Source organism: Melitaea cinxia, chromosome 5, assembly GCF_905220565.1.
Source record: "Melitaea cinxia chromosome 5, ilMelCinx1.1, whole genome shotgun sequence".
NCBI classification, from domain to species: Eukaryota; Metazoa; Arthropoda; class Insecta; order Lepidoptera; family Nymphalidae; genus Melitaea; species Melitaea cinxia.
The window spans coordinates 2,466,259-2,476,466 of record NC_059398.1 but is presented as its reverse complement, the minus strand read 5'-3'; positions in this window follow the sequence as shown (position 1 = coordinate 2,476,466).

Below are 10,208 nucleotides of genomic sequence, written 5' to 3'. Positions count from 1 at the left end.
GTTCCTCACTCATGAGGTGCCTCATTTAAGGTACTCGTGATCGTAAATTGAAAGAGTTACTCGAATTTGAATATTGAACCACCTCACTCGTTTACGCGTCCTCACATTGACATTATTGACGCTACTCACGAAGACTCGACAAGGAAGATTAATTCTCACCTCTATGAGGATGATTCTGTGCGGATGAGGTGGAAGTACTTATTTTATAATTGAACAGCGAGTTAGAGAATGAGTAAGGAGGAGTCGAAATTTTGAAAACACAGTTAATTCATACGATGGCTAGTTCACGCAAATACCGTTGATTATTAAGTATAATTTGGAAATTCATTCTAAGAATAAAAGATGTTTGTTGTTGTTTAAATTTTGTTTAAACATGTTTTACATATTTTTTTTATGTTTAATAATTATAATCCCAAGCAAAACTATTTTTGTGTTTATGTTTCGTTAAAATGTTATTTAAAGATTATTGTCAATAAATAATTTTCGACACCTATTTGTTGCCTTTTCATTATTCCTAATCGATGCATAATGATTGCGATGTTATTATCATGTAACATAAGCTCACGGTTAAAATTTTAAAAATAGTAAATCATTGCAAATTTAATCGATTCCGTCAACAGAGTGCCTAGTGCGAGTTTTGTTTAATCCGTCTCGCAATAACGCGCGTAAATTTTAACTTTAATTTTGTATGGGAAATTCGGCATTTTAACCTAGTTCGCGCGTTTGCCGCTAGACAACTCTGTATCGATTGTATCGTATACTATTCTTTATCGTCTAGGCTGCAGTGTTTAAATTCCCATGCAACATAATCTTCACTATAAACGCGTTTCTCTCATGTTTCTGTGAATAAAACTTGCACTAGGCACTCTTTTCACTTGAAGTTCTACACTTTACGTATTAAATCAAATTAAATTTAGAATAATTTAAACAAAAGTCTGGTTCAAAATACGTAAAAGTGAAGAAAATGCACTTTACGCAATATGTAATGTATAAGTATGTTTTCTACAAATTACGAATGTTGTGATGCCGCGATATCATACTGCACGAGTACGCATTTAGTAATATTATTTTTATCACTGAAAAGTTGAAAACAAATTAAAGAGAGAATTTAGAAAGATATTTTTATTAGGTATTGGTATTACCATGAATTCTAAAAACACCTAGATTAGATTGGTATTCAAGTATCATTGATTCGTTTATTTATTTTGTTGGCGGTCTGAAATTTATCAGCGAAAGAACATGATGTGTGAGGGAGACGTAAAAATCCGAATCAATCATTTTTAGAAAATTTCGTTTTATCCCTGTTTCTAGAAAATGCAAAATGGCTACATTATTATAATTATTTATGGCTTCATTAGAATTCGAAGGTAAATTTCGCAAATGTCAGTAAAGTCGTGTTAGCTCAGGTGGGACATCGGCCGGTCGGGACCAACCGAGAAGACGATGGTTCAAATCTCCATATGATTATATTTTTCTTTTTTTTCTAATTGTACTCGCGTTATTTATTTAAATAACCAGTTCATATTTCTTATTATGTCGGTAAAATTGATTTTTTTTTTTTTTTTTTATCAATATGTAATTCGTATATAAATATTATGATTTCCAAAAAACACGATTTACTAAAAATACCGAGCTAAGCTCGGTAACCCAGGTACTCCAATTTAAAAAATCATTTAAAAAATACATTATTTATGAATAAATATTTGGTTTAGTGTTAAATAATATGTAACGTTTAACAGCGCGCATCAAAACGCGTCGTTCTAAGAACACTTTGCTTCTTATAGCTTTTATAATTATAAAAAATAAAAGTAGTGTATCGTTTATAAGTTAGCTACTCGTGAGGCATGCGTGACTCATGCTTGCCGCTTTCTCGGACAATCGGATGAGTTCGGCTGTCCTCATACAATACCTCGCCTCAAATGAGGGGTTTCTCGTGTCTCAAATTAAAATGACGAGTTACTCATCACTATTAGGTTGGTCAAAGTTGGCTTTCATCAAAATATGGCGAGAATTAAAAAAAACAACTGTCAATTTCAAATTGTGAATGTTATCTCTCATTCGATTCTGCAAAAACTCAACGATTAATTGCCTGGAACCAATGATGAATTAGGTTTTACTCCAACCCTCGCGAAATATTCACTCATAACCCCCCAGCTGCATGTTTTCACCATGCCACCATATTGCGACCACACAGCTGACTCCCGACAGCGGCGAAATATGCGATACACTTATAAAATTCGCCTAAGAGTACAACGCCTGCGCCATTTTTTACCTTAGTGAAACGGCAATTTTTAGCAGTTGCGATCGATGGCGTTGTGGGCCTTAGGTGGAATGCGCTCAATGTCTTCGTAAAATACGTTTGCCATTTTTGGGAGACGAAATTTAAAAATTAAAAAAAAATAATTCTTCTTTCTAAATTCTAATGTCAGTGCTTTGTTGCTAATATATGTCTATTTTATCTTTATGGTAGTATATAGTAATGTTATGCTTGTCTAATTGCGTAATTGATAAGTGTTTAAATATTATACTGAACAATGTCACAGGTAGTTGCTAGATTACTTAATCAAGCAACTAAGAAAAGATTTAATTAATAGTTATTTTGCTTTTAGTCTTAAACACGTGTGTAATTCTTTAAATGGGAACTGGAACGTTTTATATTTGGAAGCAAAACATAAGGCTATGCTACGATTCATACGATTGAAGCGCAAAATACAAAATATTTATACATATAATTATATTGTAGCGGAAATATAAAAACATAACTCATTAAAATATTCGTCCATCATTATACTAATTATTAACTCTACTTACCAAGCGATAGCACATAATTTATAACATAGATGACATTTGATAGCTATGTCAAGGCACAAGGCTCATTTTATTTCAGTAGTAACTCCTCAGTATATTTGTTTGTCTGCTTTTTATATTATTTTAAAAAAAATATAGGTACGTTACTCATATTTACTTTGCGGTAAATCTTAGTGACTATAATAGTTGTATTTTACAATAGCATCATAGGAAGTCAAAATCAAATGTGAAAAATGTTTTTTTCCTATTATGTTTCCTTTATATGTATTTATTCATAAATTAATGAAGTTTAGTTTCATCTAGTGATATGTTCTGGAACTACGAACGCCGACTTTAAATGTTCAATTTTAGAACATAATACACTCAGGGATGCAATAGATGGCAGCACGCAGACATAAAAATAATGAATAGTGGAAAAGAGATAGTAAGATAAACTATGTTCGAAAAGAATGAGACGCCCTCTAACTCACATTAATAAAATTAAACCACTACATTGACGCGTATTTTACAACATATGACACGAAAAGAGAAGTTGTAAAACAACAACTCTGTTCATTGGCTGTGCTTGGTTTTCTATCAGATGTAAAATGGACGGGCGGTCGAGTCGTTGCGCGTTCGCTTGCTCCGCATGTTCGTAATAAAGTCGATGTTTATTTTGACGTGAATACGAATATTGTTTACGCGATTGTTCGACTTCTTCGGTTTTCGTTTACCGGAGGAGATTGTGTTGTGTTTGTGTTTTTTCTATGACTCTAACGTTCGCTTCACTTGCAGTGATTTTGCTGATAGCTCACTTACCGGTGGGTGCGCGCGTGATAAACTGCGTGTTCGGTATTAAAAAAATAAGGCGAATAGTCGTCTAGTGTGGGTGTTTCACAGTACCACGATGCTGTGCACGGTGACATAGTGAACGTTGAATTTGACCCTGACCTCTGACAACCATGTCTGGTCGATCGGATTGCAGAAAATTTGCACCAAATATCTTTAATAAGAGCAAGTGCACTAATTGCTTCCGACAGAAGGAGGAGCATAGTGCCGAGGCTTTGGAATCTAATCGGGTAAGTTTTGTTTTAATATCGATATCTGTTTGGCTTGATCAAAAACACTGTTACGAGATACATGCGAGAGTGTTTACAACGTGTATGTGTGCGTTGCCAATTCAATCTTCAGGTGTTGATCTAACGGACAACGGTTGTCATGTTAAAAAAGCAATAACTTGCTGTTTCATAGAAATAGTCTTGTTACGAGTCAACCACTGGTAGTGTAGGCAGTACGTTCTTATTTCATATAAACAGTTTTTGGTATACAAAAGTTGTACACCTACCCTCAAATAAAAAAAAGTCTACTTTATAATTAGCTAGGTGTTTACAAAATTACTTTTAAACAAGATTTATCACCATCAGATAAGAATGACGCAAATGAAGTAAATCATTTCTAATAATAATATCCTTATCATCATAGGAACATAGGAAAATAATCACATGCCTAATTTATTATATTATTGTACGCTTATAAATTGAAAACATTACGTCATAGGTTCCTTAGTATAATGTACAATATTTGTTATATTAGATGTAGGTCCACTAGCACCAGTTCAAATCTAGACCCATTCATAGATACGTACTAAAACGCGAAAACTTAAGAAATAAACAACTAAAACCTGTAACTAAAATTGTAGACGTGATATTTTAATCTAATAAAAAAAAGGAATTTTTACGCTATCTTACTATTTTTTTTGAGTATATTTTTATACATAAAACCTGTCTTGTAATTACCTAGTTACGTTTCCGGTGCGAGGATGAAAGGTTCCGGCGAAATTGTAATTTATAGATTTATGCTTAAAACATACAGAAATCACATCTTTTGCATATTAGTGAAGGATGTAATGTATAAATAATTATTATAATTATATTTTTTACACTTTAATGGAAAAAAAAATAGACTATTAGAAGTTTTCTGAAAAAAAAAAAATGCTTTGAGATAAAAAGGCACATATTGGACTTGTCAATCGAGGTAGGAAACGAGTGGAATAAGTACATCTCGTGTTTTGTAAGGTGTAATTTAAAAAAATACTACTGGGTGCAAATTGCAGTACATAAATAGATGTGTTCAGAAACGCATCCTGCTCGATGCGCTCACGCAACGGGACCGCGGAACGATGCATACTGACTATCTCATCCATACATAAATACATTTTATACCTACACGTCTTAATAATATCATAAATGTATCTCGATTCTCGGTACATTATCAGTGGTTTTTTTTTTCTATTGAAGTAGTCGCTAAATCAGCCAAGCCAAATTTGTTCTAATTTCTAATTTTGTTTTGTTTCACGTGACTAGTTCTTTTAACCGACTGCCAAAAAAGGAGGAGGTTCTCAATTCGACTGTATTTTTATTTTATTTTTATTTTTTATGTATGTTACTTCGGAAGTTTTGACTGGGTGGACCGATTTCGACAAAGTGTTTTTTAATCGAAAGTGTCGGTGTGTGTCATTTGGTCCCACTTAAATTTATTTGAGATCTAACAACTACTTTTCGAGTTATATCTAACAATGCGTTTTTACTTGACTATTTTTTCGTCAAACTACGTTGTATTATACCGCATAACTTTTTACTGGTGTACCGATTTTGATGATTTTAATATAATCGAAAGCTGACATTTATCATGTGGTCACATTAAAATTTCATCGAGATCTGATAAAGAGTTTTTGAGTAATCTTTGATAACGCGTATTTACTTGACTAATTTTTCGTCTACTTACACGTTGTATTACTTGTCGATGTAGTTGAAGTCGCTTTTTTCGTTTGCGAGCAAATACAATTATTTTAATTCAAGTTTTCAATCTGCCGTAATTTTTTGTAATTGTGTGCATTTTTTTAATATTTATTTGTTTACTTATGAAGTAAAAATTACGCCGTTAGCGATAAAGCAAAGAATTTCAAATCAATGTCGCCTTTACATGACCTTCGTAAATCTTTACGAGCTAAATAAATGCTACATACAACTAACTAGCATTAGTATGCAAGAACTAGGCATGTATTGATGTATTATAGATTAAAAATTAAATAAAAAAAATTGTAATCATGAAACTCCGTTAAGAAATTTGAACGACTATTTCCTTTTGACAACTTGATTCTAATAATAAAAAGATAAACATTAAAATTTTATCATATTTAATTAAGATATCGAAGCTTTTACAGAGATATTTAATTAGATCATATCAGTAAAATTACTTGTATTTCCTATAAGTATAACGAAGCTGGCCATTGTGTAAATACCTATAATTATATTTATAAAGTTATGGTACAGGGATGCAAAGATAAAAGTTTACTAATAATTGAAAAAAAAAACCATTTAAATATTAAATGTATGTAAACAAAACTATGATTTTTTATTTGCTTTTTTTTTAAGATCGGTGTAGGCAGTTTATCGTTATGATAATAAACAGTCAATTTCATATCTGTGAATTAAAAAAGAAAACGAGATTATATGCGACAAGGTTAAAAATACACGGCGATACATGCAAATTGGATATAATGAAATGGCTAGATGTGTACAATAGCTATTAATTATAAAATAAAAATTAATTTTATCTCTGTAGACATAGGACAAAATTCAATTTGCATAGCATATGTAGCCTACTTCATTTTAAGTTATAATGTGTGTGTATTTACTGCATGTATCTTGCGGTATCACTCGCTTTTTAACAGTAAAAAAAACCGCTCAAGTAGGCTTTAAATAAACTGTAAAATAAACAGAGCTATAATTATCAAAAAAAAAGATATATATATGTTTGGTTTTGAACAAAATAGGCTTTTTTTAATTTTTTTTTTCAAATGGCTATGTTTATCAATACAACATGCTTTCATACTTTGTGCTATACTCGTATATAATATTTTTATTTCAAACAAAACAAAGAAACGAATGAAGACACGGACAGCACTTGAGATAATAAAGTTTAGGAGTAACTGATAACTATATTCAATTTACAGCGTAAACCGCTTGGTACACCTGTTAAAACAATTTATAAATACTACTACTTACTCCGCGATGGTTTTGTCCATTATTATAGGCAACATTTAATTGATTTTATCAATAACATTATTCTTAAAAAATCTTCCTGGCGATAGATCAAAATCGCCAAAATGTATCAAAAAAATCAGTCACAACATTCTCATTCCAAATGTCTTAGAAAAAAGGATTTTTTAAAATAACAAATTTATAAAAAATAAAAGTACTTTTAAAAATACTATAATTTCTTAGAAATCTGGTTAACCTCCTTAGATCCTTTCGAACTTTTCAACATCACATTGACACAAAAAGAAAGCCGATAACCCTTTCTATATAGATACGTTGACGTAACCCAATTGAGGCCCATATCACACATGTTTACATGATAAGGAGGTATAAAAATATTAGTCATTTATTGTACAGGATCAAAAGTACAGTAGGTTCTAGGTATAGAGGACGAAAATAGCTTTGAATACATCAGCATATTAGATGTAAATTTTACATTTTGTTAAGGCACAAAAACATCTCCGATTTCAGAAAAAAAGGTGATGCTGTTTTGAGGGACTTTTGAAATATCTTATAAGCGTTAGTGATTGTTAAATCTTTTAAAGAGTAGAGAATAAATTCAATATTACTTTTGGAGATTTATGTTTATATGATAGATGTTAATTAAAATACCTTTTAAAAAATGCAAATAAGTAATTTTAAAGATTTCTTGTACGTGAGCGAAGTCAATTTGCTAAAGGAATCACAAATACCAGTCTCAGTAATGTTTGCACGAAGAGAACAAATACATAATAATGCTAAAAGATTTAACACAAAACAACTCGATTTGGAATACGTGACAAGATGTCAAAGCCAAGGCTAGTCATGTGCGACAATATCAACATTATGAACCTTATTTCCGCAAGCATAGGATATAGAGGTTATCGTTCACTCGAAATGAGTACTATTTATAATAATACGGAAACGTCAGAACTTCAAATGGCGCGGTTCGAGCAATTATCTTGACAAATGCTTCGCTAACGAAGCGGCCTGACATGTTCCATATTTGATGCGCGCGCGCAAGGTGATGTGACCAATGAGAAGCTAACGAACTACACAAAGCGCTCTTGTCCGCTTCACTAAATAGATTGCTATTTTTTAATAATGTGTCGGTGAAAGTTTGTCTATTAAACAAATGCGTTTGCATTGATCACTTCATTATTATGTTTGCTTATGCTTATGACTTGAAAAGAGTAAAACACGATTTGGTTAAGTTATACAATTACATTTTTTATACTAGCTGTGCCCGCGACTTCGTCCGCGTGGAACTTAATAAAAAAGTTTTTGTTCGCAGAGTTATAAAATAAATAAATTTCTTAACAAAATAAGTTACTCCTTATTACATCAGCTATCTGACTGATAGTCCCGTCAAAATCGTCCAGCCGTTTCAGAGATTAACCGGAAAAAACAGACAGACAGACAAAAATTGTAAAAAAAATGATATATTATGTACCGTTTATATATATAATAAATAAATACATTCATAATTACGCATTTAATTAAAAGCGGTTATTTTAATGTTACAAACAGACACTCCAATTTTATTTATTTGTATAGATTATTATTGGCCGTTTAAGGCAATAGTCAGAAAGACATGAAAAGGTCTTGTTTCAATGATATAGATTGGAACTAAACATTTGTGGTTTGGTGAGAGATCTAATGTGTACAATAGTTACTAAAATTAGGAGTAAAAGATTGTTTTTCCGCTTTCGCGTAGCAACGTAGTTTGTAGTATTGTTTGACAAAATTCAACTTTGTCGAAACACGTTTAAGATGTTTTCGTTATAGAGTGGTGCCGGTCGAGGCACATTTTTGCGGTTAACGCGTAAGTTTAAAACGCAAACATCAATTCAGTACTTTGACACACTTTTCACATTGTACGTTTATAACTTTATGTGACTAGTTATTATTAGCGTTTATTAGACCTCGATGACCTTACGTTTTACTCGCTTACAAATACTTAACAACTGTAGTAATATTCATCTTCAAACAAGTGTAATTGTTTACAAAAGCCCACAATGCTCACATCTTCGTATGGTCTAACGCAATTGAGCCGGCTAAATTAAAAAATCACTCAATTCGAGGGCGCCCGCTAATTCATTCTGTTCAAACTCGTGCTCTCTAAAAGGCGCCATAAATCTATCGAGTAAACAGCTAGGATTTACACGACGTAAATATTTACTCAGCGCAACGGCAGTGCGACGGAGCAGGCCGTACGATTCCGTGTCGGCTAGAAAAAAGTGTTTAATACGACCTGCCGGGTAACAATGATGCGGAGATGAAAATTAAAAAAAGAATAAGTAGACGATGCGTTCCATTGCTACATAGGTGGCTAATCGAAACCGACCTCCGAACGAGTTACGATGTCAACTTTTCTAGCCTGTCAGAATTAGAATAGAGGAGGAAACGGGGCTCAGGTAACACCGGTCGGGTCGAAACCGTAGTGTAGTATAAAAAGGAGTGCGTAAGGAATGCGCCGGCGCGATCGCCAGGTGCAACGGCCGCGCGCCCGATCTCGACTGGGATTTTTGTGCGCGCCTTATATGATACTAGTTTGGTAATCAAAGGCGCCCCATTAAATGGTGTCAATAGACACCGTACCTTTCACAACCACTTATCAGAAAACGGGAGTACAACGGGAGGTTGTTCCCATTGATAGTATTTACCGATTTACAAAGTCAGTTCGGTATATTAGAGCTTTATTGAAATGAAATTTACCAGGGTATCTGACTCCGAATGGTGTGGACCGTTAACAATACAATGGGTTGCAAGCGAAATATCACTATCAATATAATGTGGGTCACTGTCGCAGAGACACCGGCAATGCGAACAATTAATGTCGACACCCTAGGTATAGTTTCAGGCCTCTCTTGGCGCGACGGCCCATGTCTAACTTATACCACCGATGTTGCTCCTTTTTTGGGCAAATTGCCATAATTTGATTTAATTTGATGAAATTTTAATTTTGTTAATTTTTAAATGTTAATATTTAAAAGAACTATTTTTTATATAGTAACAATATGTTGATTGTAGCTAGAATTACTATGAAAATCTACTTAATATGTTTAATTATAATTTTGGCTTCTAAAATATTGAAAGAAAAAAATCTTGCTTAGTTTTTTTTTTTCATGAAAATATAGTCATCGATTGTAAAAACGCTAGTGTTATTTTTTTTTTAAATAAAAAACAAAGAAATAAGAATATACAATATAACAAATATATGTTTAGTAACTTATATAGTTCTTAACTAAAAAAATGGCTTATCGCAGCAACCCTTTTAACGACTTTATCATTCGCTGTTATCACCGAAAAATCAGCAGTAAAATTTCTTTTAAATAACTT